Source organism: Bos javanicus, chromosome 21 (genome assembly GCF_032452875.1).
Source record: "Bos javanicus breed banteng chromosome 21, ARS-OSU_banteng_1.0, whole genome shotgun sequence".
Lineage (NCBI taxonomy): Eukaryota > Metazoa > Chordata > Mammalia > Artiodactyla > Bovidae > Bos > Bos javanicus.
The window spans coordinates 45,671,541-45,686,700 of record NC_083888.1 but is presented as its reverse complement, the minus strand read 5'-3'; positions in this window follow the sequence as shown (position 1 = coordinate 45,686,700).

Genomic DNA, 15,160 nt, shown 5'->3' with positions numbered 1-15,160 from the left:
GCTGGGAAAATTGAAGGCAGAAGGAGAAGGGGGCAACAGAGGATGAGATGGTTGGATGGCATTATCAACTCAATGGACATGAGTTTGAGCCAGCTCCAGGAGTTGGTGATGGATAGGGAAGCCTAACATGCTGCAGTCCATGGGGTCACGAGTCAGACACAACTGAACAACTGAACAACAATGGTGAAATTAATAGCACATATAAAGACAAGAAGCTACCATGGCTGTAACTCCTGAAAATTGACTTTTCTTGGGCTTCTTTTGGTAAATTGTTATCATGTTTAATGAAATCAAATTATCATATGACCCTTGACTTCATCTAATATTCTAAAAGTTCAAAAGATTAATATCACAGAATTGGAAGCCTTTAATTAATCACCCATGTAATACATTATGAATAATATGATAGTTTCATTTGAATGTGGGTTAAATATATTGAAATTAGTTTTATAGGAGAAAGTTCTGAAGACTATTCTAGAAAAGATCAAGGTGATCACATGGCATGACAATAAATGCATATTGTATAAAAATATTGAGAGAAATAGAAGTTTTAAATTTATAAATAAAGCAACAATGTATTTAATAATCATTATTAAAAATCTCTTTTGAAAAACTATAAGCCTAGAGAATTCAATTCAGTTCAGTCACTGAGTCATGTCCAACTCTTTGCGACCCCATGGACTGCTGCACGCCAGGCTTCCCTGTTCATCACCAACTCCCGGAGCTTATTCAAACTCATGTCTATCGAGTCAGTGATGCCTTCCAACCATTTCATCCTCTGTCATCCTCTTCTCCTCCCACCTTCAATCTTTCCCAGCATCAGGGTCTTGTCTAGTGAGTCAGTTCTTCACATCAGGTGGCCAAAGTATTGGAATTTCAGCTTCACCATCAGTCCTTCCAATGAATATTCAGGATTGATTTCCTTTAGGATAGACTGCTTGGATCTCCTTCTTGAATCTTGAGAAGACTCTCAAGAGTCTTCTCCAACATCACAGTTCCAAAGCATCAATTCTTCAGCGCTCAGCTTTATTTGTAATCCAACTCTCACATCCATACATGACTACTAGAAAAACTTTAGCTTTGACTAGACAGATATTGTAAGCAAGGTAATGTTTCTGCTTTTTAATATGCTGTCTAAGTTAATCACAGCTTTTCTTCCAAGGAGCAAGTGTCATTTAATTTCATGGCTGCAGTCACCATCTGCAGTGATTTTGGAGCCCAAAAAAGAAAGTCTGTCACTGTTTCCACTGTTTCCCCTTCTATTTGCCATGAAATGATGGGACTGGATGCCATGATCTTACTTTTCTGAATGCTGAGTTTTAAGCCAACATTTTCACTCTCCTCTTTCACTTTCATCAAGAGGCTCTTTAGTTCCTCTTCACTTTCTGCCATAAGGGTGGTATCATCTGCATATCTGAGGTTATTGATATTTCTCCCAGCAATCTTGATTCCAGCTCGTACTTCATCCAGTCCAGCATTTCACATGATGTACTCTGCATATAAGTTAAATATGCAGCCTTGACGTACTCCTTTTCCTATTTGGAACCAGTCTGTTGTTCCACGTCCAATTCTAACTGTTGCTTCTTGACCTGCATACATATTTCTCAGGAGGCAGGTCAGGTGGTCTGGTATTCCCATCTCTTTCAGAATTTTTCACAGTTTATTGTGATCCACACACTCAAAGGCTTTGGCATAGTCAATAAAACAGAAATAGATGTTTTTCTGGAACTCTCTTGCTTTTCCTATGATCCAATGGATGCTGGCAATTTGATCTCTGGTTCCTCTGCCTTTTCTAAATCCAGCTTGAACATCTGGAAGTTCACGTTTCACATACTGTTGAAGCCTGGCTTGGAGAATTTTGAGCATTACTTTGCTAGCATGTGAGATGAGTGCAATTGTGTGGTAGTTTGAACATTCTTCGGTATTGCCTTTCTTTGGGATTGGAATGAAAATTGACTTTTTCCTGTCCTGTGGCCCCTCTGGAGATTTCCAAATTTGCTGGCATATTGAGTGCAGCATTTTCACAGCATCATCTTTTAGGATTTGAAATAGCTCAACTGAGATTCCATCACCTCCAATAGCTTTGTTAGTAGTGATGTTTCCTAAGGCCCACTTGACTTCGCATTCCAGGATGTCTGGCTCTAGGTGAGTAATCACACCATTGTGGTTATCTGGGTCATGAAGATCTTTTTTGTACAGTTCTTCTATGTATTCTTGCCACTTCTTCTTAATATTTTCTGCTTCTGTTAGGTCCATACCATTTCTGTCCTTTATCAAGCCCATCTTTGCATGAAATGTTCCCTTGGTATCTCTAATTTTCTGGAGGAGATCTCTAGTCTTTCCCACTCTATTGTTTTCCTCTATTTCTTTGCACTGATCACTGAGTAAGACTTTCTTATCTCTCCAAGCTATTCTTTGGAACTCTGCATTCCAATGGGTATATTTTCCCTTTTCTCCTTTGCCTTTTGATTCTCTTTTTTTCTCAGCTATTTGTAAGGTCTCCTCAGACAACCATTTTGCCTTTTTGCATTTCTTTTTCTTGGGGATGGTCTTGATCACTGCCTCCTGTACGATGTCACAAACTTCCAACCGTAGTTCTTCAGGCACTCTGTCTATCAGATCTATATCCTGTGAATCTATTTGTCACTTCCACTGTATAATTGTAAGGCATTTGATTTAGGTCATACCTGAATGCTCTGGTGGTTTTCCCTACTTTCTTTGATTTAAGTCTCAATTTTGCAATCAGGAGTTCACAGTCAGCTCCCAGTCTTGTTTTTGCTGACTGTATAGAGCTTCTCCATCTTTGGCTGCAAAGAATATAACCAATCTGATTTCAGTGTTGACCATCTGGTGATGTCCTTGTGTAGTCTTCTCTTGTGTTGCTGGAAGAGGCTGTTTGCTATGACCAGTGCGTTCTCTTGACAAAATTCTGTTAGCCTTTACCCTGCTCCATTTTGTACTCCAAGGCCAAATTTGCCTGTTACTCCAGGTATCTCTTGACTTCCTATTTTTGCATTTCAGTCTCCTATCATGAAAAGGACATCTTTTTGGGTGTTAGTTCCAGAAGGTCTTGGGTGTTTTGGGTGTTAGTTTTAGGTCTTGACCAGTAATGCTGAAGAAGCTGAAGCTGAATGGGTCTATGACGAGAATTCAATACTAACACAAAAATACTGCATATCCTGTAACTACTATTAATAGAAAGAGCGTCCAGGAGATTACGGCTGGTGTTTAACTAACACTCCCTGAAATGTCACTGTGGATGGAATTTGTTTTCACAGGTCAGTATCCATGCCATAGAAGTACTTTAGTATTTCTCCTACAAGTCCCTCCAGAATAACCTCCACTCTCTGCCTCAGGCTCCACTCCCTAATGTCCTAGTCAGCTCTGGGTGCAGTCATGGATGTCTTAGTGACCCAAATGAACAATGCAATCATGGTGGATAAGGGGCACTGTCACAGGTCCAGGTCGAGACGCTGCACCCAGCCTGCAGGTCATGACCTTCCCTGGGCCTTCAGCACATTAGAGGGGCGACCTCATGACCTGGCTAGCTCTTAGGTCATCTTCTTGCAACAACACATCACCTTTCCTCAGACAGACTTTGGACTCTGTCTCCCATGAATGAGCAGCAGCCTCTGATGAAGCCAGTCCTTCTTAAGGATCTTCAGTTAAGAGTTGCAACCACCCTGCTGCCACAGTAAAGAATTCTCCTTTATATCAAGTCTAAATCACTCCTGTATTATGCAGAACCAGTTCAATTGTAAATAACATAAATGACTCAAATTAGCTTCAGCTAAAAGGGAATTCACCGGCTGTGTGACCACGTGTGCAGGACTCAGGCGTGTCATCTGGCGTCTCTCCTGTTCTCTCTCCCCTCCTCTCTTCTCTTCCGCTCAGCATCTCTCAACGAATGTGTCACACTGCCTCCACCTGAAGCCAGGCTTCTCTGAGGCATGTGAGTTGGGGACAGGAGAACAACATTCCAGGTAGGAACTTTATTTGGCCGCGCCTGGACCTCAAGACCACTCCAGTGCAGAGTGAAGGGAATGCAATGTGCCACCCTTTCTGGTTGGCAGCCCTGACCCTGACCACATAGGCAGGGGAGGAGTCTTGCCATCCGGCCCTCCACAGACCCATAGCACCAGCAGCTGGTTAGAAACTGAGAATCTCAAGCTCCACTGCACACCCACCAAATCAGGATCTAGACTTTAATCAAGCTCCTTGGGTGATTCATGTGCCCAGAAATACTATAGAGGCTTTTCTCCTAGGAAGGGTGCAATGGGGGATGATGTATTTATAGGCAGTTGGGAGGACATGAAGATATTTACTCAAACACAAGTGAGATGGAATCCAGCTTCTCTTCATTTAGCCTTTAGGGGAAATGAAGAACTCGCCTTCAATCTAAATATCATAAACATTAATACGTTCATAGGTTTCTCTTCTGCTTCCTCTTCTTTATATTCCTATTCTCCTTTATCTAAGCTTTGTTGTTGTCATTCAGTTGCTCAGTTGTATCTGACTTTTTGCGACCCCATGGACTGGAGCACGCCATGCTTCCCTGTCTTTCAGCATCTCCCAGAGCTTGCTCAAACTCATGTCCACTGAGTCAGTGATGCCATCCAACCGTCTCGTCCTCTGTGGGCTCCTTCTCCTCCTGTCTTCTATCTTTCCCCACATCAGGGTCTTTTCCAATGAGTTGACTCTAGCTTTTTATTTTATAAGTTATTTGCTGTGTCAGAATTTTTGTTAGGTGAAAGGAAATCAACACTATTCGTGTTTATTTCCATCGTTGACTCTGGTTAAATTACTCTGTGTGCATCAAAGATTGGGGGCAGGAGGAGAAGGGGACGACAGAGGATGAGATGATTGGATGGCATCACCGACTCAATAGACATGAGTTTGGGTAGGCTCCAGGAGTTGGTGATGGACAGGGAGGCCTAGCGTGCTGCAGTTCATGGGGTCGCAAAGAGTCGGACACGACTGAGTGACTGAACTGAACTGATGCTGTCGCTTCAGTCATGTCCGACTCTTTGCAACCCCATGGACTGTAGCCTGCCAGGCTTTTCAGTCCATGGAATTCTCCAGGCGAGAATACTGGAGCGGGTTGCCATTTCCTCCTCCAAAGGATCTTCCCGACCCAGGGATTGAACTCGCAACTACTGCACATTATAGGAGGATTCTTTACCACTGAGCCACCAGGGAAGCCCAAAATTGCTCTACATCACAGCAACATATCTGCTACCTCCCGCCAGAGGTAGCACAGCCTAGCAGTTATCAGTGTGGATCAGAAGCTGGTTTGAATTCTAACTCTGCCACTTACCAGCTGTGTCATTGAACCTCTCTTAGCCTTATTGCCTCGTCTGTAAAATGGGGCTCAGCATAGTTGTGCTGAGGATTACATGAACTAATTCATGTACCTGGCACGCTGTAGCATTCTTTATGCTTTTATAACATAAATGTTTATTGGTTATACACCCCTAATACTGCTTGGTGGCTAATGTATAAAGCGAGCACCTGGAAAATATTTATCACTCAGGTGATGAAATTGCCAGAGAAACTTCCTTATTTCATTCACATCCTTCCATTTCTGTTGAACCATTCCTTCTAAGCATGAGGTTATGAAAGGAACTCTTCTAAACCAACAATAGTCCCACAAGCTGATATAACCAAAATTTACATGATATAACCAAAGCTCTCATAAAAGTTTCCATAATTTAAAAATGAACAAAACTGTCCATGATCTATTAGCTAGAAAATATTTGTGGTCAAAAGTGGCTACCACCAAAAAGCAGTTTGTTGTCCTTATTGCTTAAATTCAGAGCCTAGAAAGTACAGATTTGCTACTGTAGGTAGGTTACCCACTCTGCTTCCCTCAAGGAGTTCTTACCAGGGTTTAATGATTAACATATAAAAACTGCTCAGACAATCCCTGGCTTAAGGCAAGTAATCAATAAATGTCATTTATTATCATCACAAAGTCTTCCACATATAGGTTGGGGAGGTAAGGAGTTACAATGACTGCAGCAGGCAACAACAAACCAAGGCACAGAAGGATTCAGTTCCTCTTTCTATATCACTAACCAACACAATCAACACACATACACGCACAACCCTCCACAGCCAAGAGAAGTGAGAGTTAAAGAAAAGAAGAATAAGAACAACAATTTTTAAAGATCACTAAGCTGTATAGTCTGAATCATTTGGACTAGCTCTGCTGTGATCTTAGCTAACTTATCTCTGCCCTAATTTCTCCACCTCAAAAAAAAAGGGGGGGGAGGCAATTTATTAAAGGTTGGTGATGCTCATGGGAAAGATGCTATAAACCAATAAGTGTCCCACAGATTAACAGCCTTCCTAACCATTTTAAATACTAGCAAATGTTCCAGCTCACACAGTGCCATGGTTTTACTAGACTTGAAAATACAGCGATTTGTTCAAACAGTAGCTATTATTTCTGGATCCTAATCAAGAAGTACCATTTACCTTGGGAGTCTGGAAAATGTATGGACTGTGCAAGTGCGCCATCTGCTGGTCCTAAGAGACTCAAACTTGGCCGCTGGGCAAGGAAGCTTGTCCCATGCAGCAGGTACACGAGCAGACTATAGCACCAAAGTGGCCAAAGCGATTTCCACCACAACATACCGTGGTGTTAAATTATCACAGTGAATACACTACTTTTTCAAAGCAAAATGACGTGTTTAAGAATGAGTGTGTATGATATTAAAATAGCTAAGTTATTCTTTGTGCTTACATTATCATGTAGGGAGAAGAGATCATTTAATGCATCTCAAAAATGAAATGACCCTAAAAAAGTATCTATTCTGAATGCCTCTTATTTAACATGTGAGCAAACTGAGGTTTCAGAGGCCACACAACTTTCCCAAGGTACTCAGCCAGTAGCAGAAGGACATGACCCCAAATCTCCAGGCCGGACACCCTGTCCTGCTACATAGGAAGGTAAAGGAGGGCAGAGATGTACCAAAAAAAGCAAACTGCCCAACCAGTTTCCTGGACTCCTGCATTCATCTTACTGATATGGGCACATTAAGTGTTGTTTGCAAAGAACCATAACTTTTCATCTTATATCCACTTTACACTTTTTACAAAAAATTTCACCTCTGGTTGTAGCCAAAAGCAAAAGCCCTTTTGATGGTTTTACTATGCTTATTTAAAAAAACAAACAAACAAACAAACAAAAACAAAAACAGAAAAGAAAAACAACAGGTAGGGACATTTTTTCTTATGATTAATTTCACTAATTGAAAAGAAAAAGATCTAGTAGTTTAATCACAACTTCTGTTATGTCATTCAACATATTGAATGGACACTACTTATTTGCCTGGATCACCTGCCACTTGACCAGGAGCACACAATCAATCTGGATGCGAATTTGATCCCTGGGTTGGGATGATCCTCTGGAGAAGGGAAAGGCTACTCACTCCAGTATTCTGGCCTGGAGAATTCCATGGACTATCCATGGGGTCTCAAACAGTCGGCACGACTGAGCGACATTTACTTCATTCAAATTCACGGAGAAACGCTAGCACCATCCGATAGAGGGCAGTAGTGCACAGACACTGGTAACCACCCTGCTCTGCTCTCCCCATTCACGGGGCGGGGGGGTGGAGCGGGGGTAGTGGGTAGCGGGGAAGAGGCACGTGTATATATTCTTGCATCTGTAAGACTTTTCTTCTGAGAGCGGAGCCAATCATTTTTCAGATATGGAAATTAACCTTAAAAGCCAATGATCTGACAAGGAGAAATGTTAATCATTGCGTTTTGTTATTTCCCTCAGCTCATGACTCCAACTCCAAATTCAGCCCTCAAACCTCCCAAATCAAAGTTCCTTTACAACATGACAGAGATGAGCCTTGGATCCGTCTGAAAACAAGGCTGACAATTTTCTCACCACCTAGCAAAACAAAAAAACACTAAACACAATCCAAAAATCCCCAAGGGGAACAGCTTCAAGAATCTTGAAAATCATACCTATTTTTGTTTGTAACGTGTGAAATTATTACAAGTATGTTCACCAAGAGGACTATTGATGGATGACTCACAATTTAGCTAAATTCAATGAACCACACACTGTGCCTATCCCAGTAGGTGACTCATGCATTTTTTATTTCAAGTATCAAGTGTTTGCCAAAAACAGTATTTAAAAAAAGTAATGAAAATTGTTCTGAAAGAGCTCATGAATAGGGTAGGACTACCCACCGACAGCCTCATTTGTGCCCTGACCACTTACTTGGGATTTGGTGGGTCTGCTCTAGTCGCGCTTAACTGAGCGCTCCCCACAGCAGGGCTGGCAGGCGGAGGGCAGGTTTCTTACTCACTGGGCAGAGTTATCTGCCCACTGCCCACGTCTCAGCAAAGACTTTGGATATTTGGGGTTGCCCTAATAATGTACGTGTTTTGGGGTACATGCAGGTTTTGCTAAAACATATTGAAAATAGACATTGTTATTTGTCTTCTATTGAACTTTCCTCTTTTTTTCTACATTTTTAATTTTTAAAACCTAGTTATCAGAAAAAAATGGAGAGATGAAAGGTCAAACAGGAAATAATGAAAATGATTGCTAGTAAAGAACAGTTGAGGGACAGAGACTTTATTCTGACTATGAATGTCTCCCTGAGCACCTGCTACTAGGCTATTCCCAAAGACCTCGGAAGATCTGCTTTCTCAACCTGCCTCTGACCAGCCAAAGGAAAAGTTCCTAGCCCCTACTGATCTTCTCCCAAAATTCACTGTATTTTCTCATCATCTAAGAAAATGCTTGTAAAGCTCAGAAAGGCATTGCTGCATATTAATTTTGGTGTTTTAATATATATCTAAAGCTTTGGGGTATTTCAAGGGAAAGAATTTAAACCCTTTACAAAGTTCCTGGTACTGCTACTCTTTACCCCTAAAGATTATCATGCTTTTAAATCATGAACAATGATATTTTTCAGGTCATATGTTGGCCCTTTATTTCACTTATGATTTTGCTCTTTTCAGGCAAATGATGTCCTTTTCGAGTTCCAAGAGACCTTTCTCCCCATCCACACTGTGGACCATCCCTTCTTCCTTTAACCAGGTTTTTAAAAAGAGGTGCAGCAGGCACTTAGTAGGCTGACCAAATGTTTTGCATTCTATGGTCATTCCTTTATGGGGTTTTGATCTGTTGTTGCTTAGCAACATCTACATAGATATAATTTCCATCTAGTGGTGAAATCAATATTTTTGGTCTCTTGTTAATCTCAAGACATGCTGATCTCTCGATATGCTACGCATCAAAGGATACTTGGGCACTGTTTTACCCTTCGAAGGAGAAACAAAGAAAGAGCCTCTCTGAGAGCATTTTTTCTTCTTACATGTATCTTCTCTGGTCTGCTTAGCAATCGCTGCATAACAAACCAATCCAAAACTTAGTAGCCAAAAACAGCTTCTTATGTTATCTCTTAGAGTTCTGTGGTTTGACTAGGTTCAACCGGATGGCTATGGCTTTGATCTTTCATGCAATTCCCAGTCAGAAAACAGAAGGGGCTGGAGTCTCCTGAAAGCCAGACTGGGCTAGACATCCACAATGGCTTCGTCTCTTATGTGTCTGGACTGGGATGGCTGGAGAGCTGGAGGCTAGCCCAACCTCTCTCTTTTCACACAGCTAGCTTGGGCTTCACAACACTAGCTTGTAGTGGGTAGAATGGGTGAGACAGAAAGTGAGAGTGAGCATGAGCCACTCACGGGAAGGAATGTTTTATCACTGACATTGTTTGGAACTGCCTTGCATGGTAATAATAAAAAGAAGACTGGTTTTTTTGTTGGCTTTAATATCATTTTTTAATTCTCTATAGACAAAGTACCTCCTTTATTCTACACTTCAGGTGGACAACTCCCACTGTGTCAGTATGCCACTGCTTCTCAACATGGCTGCCTCTGGACTGTTGGAGTTTCTGACTGGCTTCCTTTAGATCTGGCATTCCAGGAGGATGGGTGAAAACTCTGAGCCTTCTTATGACCTAGAATCATGGACTTTCACATCCACTCCATTCTGTGGGTCAAAAGTAAGTCTCACAGCCATTCTAGAGTCCGGGGAGAAGACTAAACAAGTGTGAGTACTGGAAAGCAGACTTCATGGGGGGCATCTCTGAGACAAGCCACCACCATTCTGCACTACCGTTTGTAGTTCAGAACCACGTGATTATTTAACCAAAGCTGGAGTTGACTGGATTTCAACTCAGGAAACTACAAACACCTTTAAAGAACTTTGCTAAAAGAGATTTTAAATTCAAGATTTTATTGAGCTTTGGGATCCTCTGATGAATTTTGTTTCTTACTGAAATAACAGAACTTTGAGTACACAGTGCCAACCTGTCACCACGGCTTCTGAGTCAATCCTTTTATTTCACTCTAACCTTGAGCCAAAATTCTTCCAAACTCTTACAGTCATAGCTCAACTCCATTTCTCAGATACACTGATCTGAACAACTGGGAACTTTCCAGAGCCATATCACTCCATTATGATCAAAAATTGCCCACAGAGGCCCCAGGACAGCTGTGAAAGGAATCTTCAGGTTTCTCAAACTCATAAATTATGACCAGTGTAAATGTCAAGGGGGCTTCCCTGAGAGCTCAGTTGGTAAAGAATCCACCTGCAATGCAGGAGATCCTGGTTCAATGCCTGGGTCAGGAAGATCCGCTGGAGAAGGCATAGGCTACACACTCCAGTATTCTTGGGCTTCCCCTGTGGCTCAGCTGGCAAAGAATCCGCCTTCAATGTGGAAGACCTGGGTTCAATCCCTGGGTTGGGAAGATCCCCTGGAGAAGGGAAAGTCTACCCACTCCAGTATTCTGCCCTGGAGAATTCCATGGACTACAGTCCATGGGGTCGCAAACAGTTGGACATGACTGAACGACTTTCACTTTCAAATGTTAAGACCCTAGAGGCTTAGGTGTTTCTTAAAATAACAATAGTGAACCTTTTTTCTACTCCAGGCACTATTTTCTGTGCTTCATGTATGTTAACTCATATAAAGCTCATAATCAACCCTATAAAGTAGTAGCCATTATTATTCTCATTTATAGATGAGTAAGCTGAGGCCCAAACAGGTTAAAGAATTTGTCTCAGATCCTGTAGGTAGCAATTGGAAGAACCAATGCAGTCTGATTCTAGAACCCAAACTCTTAATAGTCATGCTGTGATGGTCCATAAATCATAGAGCTAGTATCACAGGGCAAGAAAGATTATGTCTGTGATTATGCACCAAATCCTTAGGAAAAGTTTCTGCAGTCAGTGTTAAATCAGCCATTGAGGGATAACAACGTGACTTGCTCCCCACATACAAACAGGTCAATATCTACTGAGGGAGATAAGACAAATACCCTAGCAGTGAGTGATGGCACTGAATGGTAGTCTAAGTCCTGAAATGTGTACTGATTAAAGACTGTGAGAGTTGGAGGATTCCAGGCAAGGTCAGAGAAGACACCACAACATTGGATAGAGCCCCTTCTCATTCAGCCAGATCTCAAAACTTGTGTGTTCTTTTCACACATGCACTGCCATCTGTGACTCTCAATCCCTCTGTAACTATAGGATTCATACAGAGGGAGCCACTAAAACTCAGATGCCTGGCTTTACACAGCAGCCTGATTTCAGTAGACCCCCCTCACAAAGAAGTTATCAGTCTGCACTGTTAGAATATCACAAAACAATAACAAAGAGGAACATTTTTTAAGGTAACGTTGTTCATAATATTATATTAGTTTCATGCGTACAGCAGTATATTTTGACTTCTGTATGTATACACTACAGTATGCTCAGCACTGAAAGTTTCATTCCTGTCACCCTACAGTTGACTCCCTTTACCAATTCTGCCCTCCTCCCACCCCCTTCCTAGGAATGTGACTTACTATCTCAGACAGCAGTTATCCTGAAGAAGCAAAGTTGAGCCTTCAACTGATTCCTTTACTAAAGGAGAAGCTAGCTTGGCTCAAGGAATAAAGCACCCTCATGCCTGTCAGATTCAAGGCTCCAAGTCTGGTTCTGACCTTGGGCTGGTCAGTTAATTTGCAGAAAGCACAGAAAATAAAGTCAAAGAACTTACAGGTAAAAAAACAACAGCACTGAAAATGCATTTAATGTATTATTCTATGATACAAAAATGCCAAGGAGACACTGCATTTGGGTGAAAGCAATCCTTCAAGAGCACTGACCTACTCAAATGTAGCTGCTTTAAAGAATATCATGAATGTGTTTTAACTTAGTATCCATATTTTTTCTATGTTCATTTTTCTTTTTTCTTGAATTGTGTTGTTTTCTGTTAAATTCCAACATGAATCAGCTATAGGTATACATATATCCCCACCCTTTTGAACCTCTCTCCCATCTCCCTCCCCATCTAGGTTGATACAGAATCCCTGTTTGAGTTTCGTGAGCCATACAGCAAATTCCCATTTGCTATCTATTTCACACATTCATATTTTTACCAATGAGAAACAAACTAAAAAAATAGCATTTGGGCAAAAAGATATGTAACATGAAACAACGCTGCTTTGCTGCCTCTGTAGGGAAAATAAAGTATGAGCATCATTATGAAATTAAGTTGATTTATCCTTATCACATATAATAGGACTACCTGAAGAAAAATCATAAAGTTTATATATAAAAAATCATAATGATTACTACTTCAATGGTAAATAAATATTGGTCACAATAATATTAAATTGTTCAGGACGAGACTCTAAGAGCATAGAAAATTATTGCAGATCTTAAACTTTGAGCCCAGATTATACATCAATGAAATGCCTTCTGTTAGGAGGAGACTTAAAAGGATCAGTTATATTAATTGAAACTCCCTTAAAAACAGATTCAGCAAATGCTTTTTACTATTTTCTAAGCATCTCATTGTCATGGACATTTAACAGTCAAATACAAAATTCATCAACACATTTGATTTAACAACAACTATCATTAAGAGGGCAGCTTTTAATATTATATCTTATGACCTTTAGGAAAATCTCTAGTCATGGAAAAATACATACTTTTTCATTAGCAAACTAATTTAACAAATGTATATCTCAAAAATTTTAAAGCACTAAAAGAAGAAATCAGGATAAAGCTGCTGCAAAAACAGATAAAAGATTTGCCAGATGACTTAAACTATCAAAACAATTGTGTAATTGCATCATTATAAGAAAAAAAATTATGTTCTTGATGCCATTAATATGTCAGTGCCATTAATTAACACTAGATGTTATGAGAAAGACAATCCATTTATCTCCAAAGTTTATAAAAGAACAAAAATTTTTTATTTCAAATTCCCAACAAACATCAAACATTCTAAGTCACAGAGTTCAATGGTCTTAATGGTCTGGTTTCCATTAAAATTAAAAATTCTATTTAACTCCAACCACAGGGAAAAAAACAGGGGCCAACTCTGGCTCTAGCTTTGATTACCTAGAGACTTTTAGTTCAGCTGTCATAAATCTAGGAAAGACTCTCATCACCATGTCACAGAAAACTTAAATTATGTTCTGCTGAAAGCTTAGAACTATCTTACTATTCCTTTCATACATTTAAAAACTACATTCAGGACTTATCTTTGTGGTCTAATGTCAGGGATCCAGCATTCTACACCGTTCCAGAGGACCATGTGTGCTGTGCTTAGTAGCTCAGCTGTTGACTGCCTTCTCTGTGATTGGTCCAACTCTTTGAGTTCCCCATGGACTGTAGCCCACCAGGTTCCTCTGTCCATGGGATCCTCCAGGCAAAAATACTGCAGTGGGTTGTCATTCACTTCTCCAGGGGTTCTTCCCAACCCAGGGACTGAACCCAGGTCTCCTGCATTGCAGGTGGATTCTTTACCATCTGAGCCATGAGGGGAGCCCAAGAATGCTGGAATGGGTAGCCCATCCCTTCTCCAGGGGATTTTCCCAACCCAGGAATCAGACCAGGCTCTCCTGTATTGCAAGTGGATTCTTTATCACCTGAGGGCCATGGATCTGGATAAATAAACTGTGGTCTTCCAGCTGGCACTCTGGAGTCACCATGCCAGGCCTCTGCTCCTGGACTTGCCAAGTGACTCCCTCAATGACCCCAGAAGTCCTTTAAAAACTTAGCATTATTCTTTCATCTATAAAGTAAAAATAAATTCATCCATCTTCTTTCCAAGAATTATACAAGGCTCTGGGGATAAATATAGAAATCATAACTTCTTACCTAATTTACGATTCTTTGTAGAAGGAAATAAAGTACTCTGGGAAAATTAAGCCAGAGTTTGTATAATCTTTCAGTTCAGTTCAGTCGCTCAGTCGTGTCCAACTCTTTGAGACCCCATGAATCGCGGCATGCCAGGCCTCCCTGTCCATCACCAACTCCCGGAGTTCACTCAGACTCACGTCCATCGAGTCAGTGATGCCATCCAGCCATCTCATCCTCTGTCATCCCCTTCTCCTCCTGCCCCCAATCTCTCCCAGCATCAGAGTCTTTTCCAATGAGTCAATGCTTCACATGAGGTGGACAAAGTACTGGAATTTCAGCTTTAGCATCATTCCTTCCAAAGAACACCCAGGGTTGATCTCCCTCAGAATGGACTGGTTGGATCTCCTTGCAGTCCAAGGGACTCTCAAGAGTCTTCTCCAACACCACAGTTCAAAAGCATCAATTCTTCAGCACTCAGCTTTCTTCACAGTCCAACTCTCACATCCATACATGACCACAGGAAAAACCATAGCCTTGACTAGACAGACCTTTGTTGGCAAAGTAATGTCTCTGCTTTTCAATATGCTATCTAGGTTGGTCATAACTTTCCTTTCAAGGAGTAAGTGTCTTTTAATTTCATGGCTGCAGTTACCATCTGCAGTGATTTTGGAGCCCAGAAAAATAAAGTCTGACACTGTTTCCACTGTTTTCCCATCTATTTCCCATTAAGTGATGGGACCGGATGCCATGATCTTCGTTTTCTGAATGTTGAGCTTTAAGCCAACTTTTTCACTCTCCTCTTTCACTTTCATCGAGAGGCTTTTTAGTTCCTCTTCACTTTCTGCCATAAGGGTGGTGTCATCTGCATAAGTAAGGTTATTGATATTTCTCCTGGCAATCTTGATTCCAGCTTGTGCTTCTTCCAGCCCAGCATTTCTCATGATGTACTCTGCATAGAAGTTAAATAAGCAGGGTGACAATATA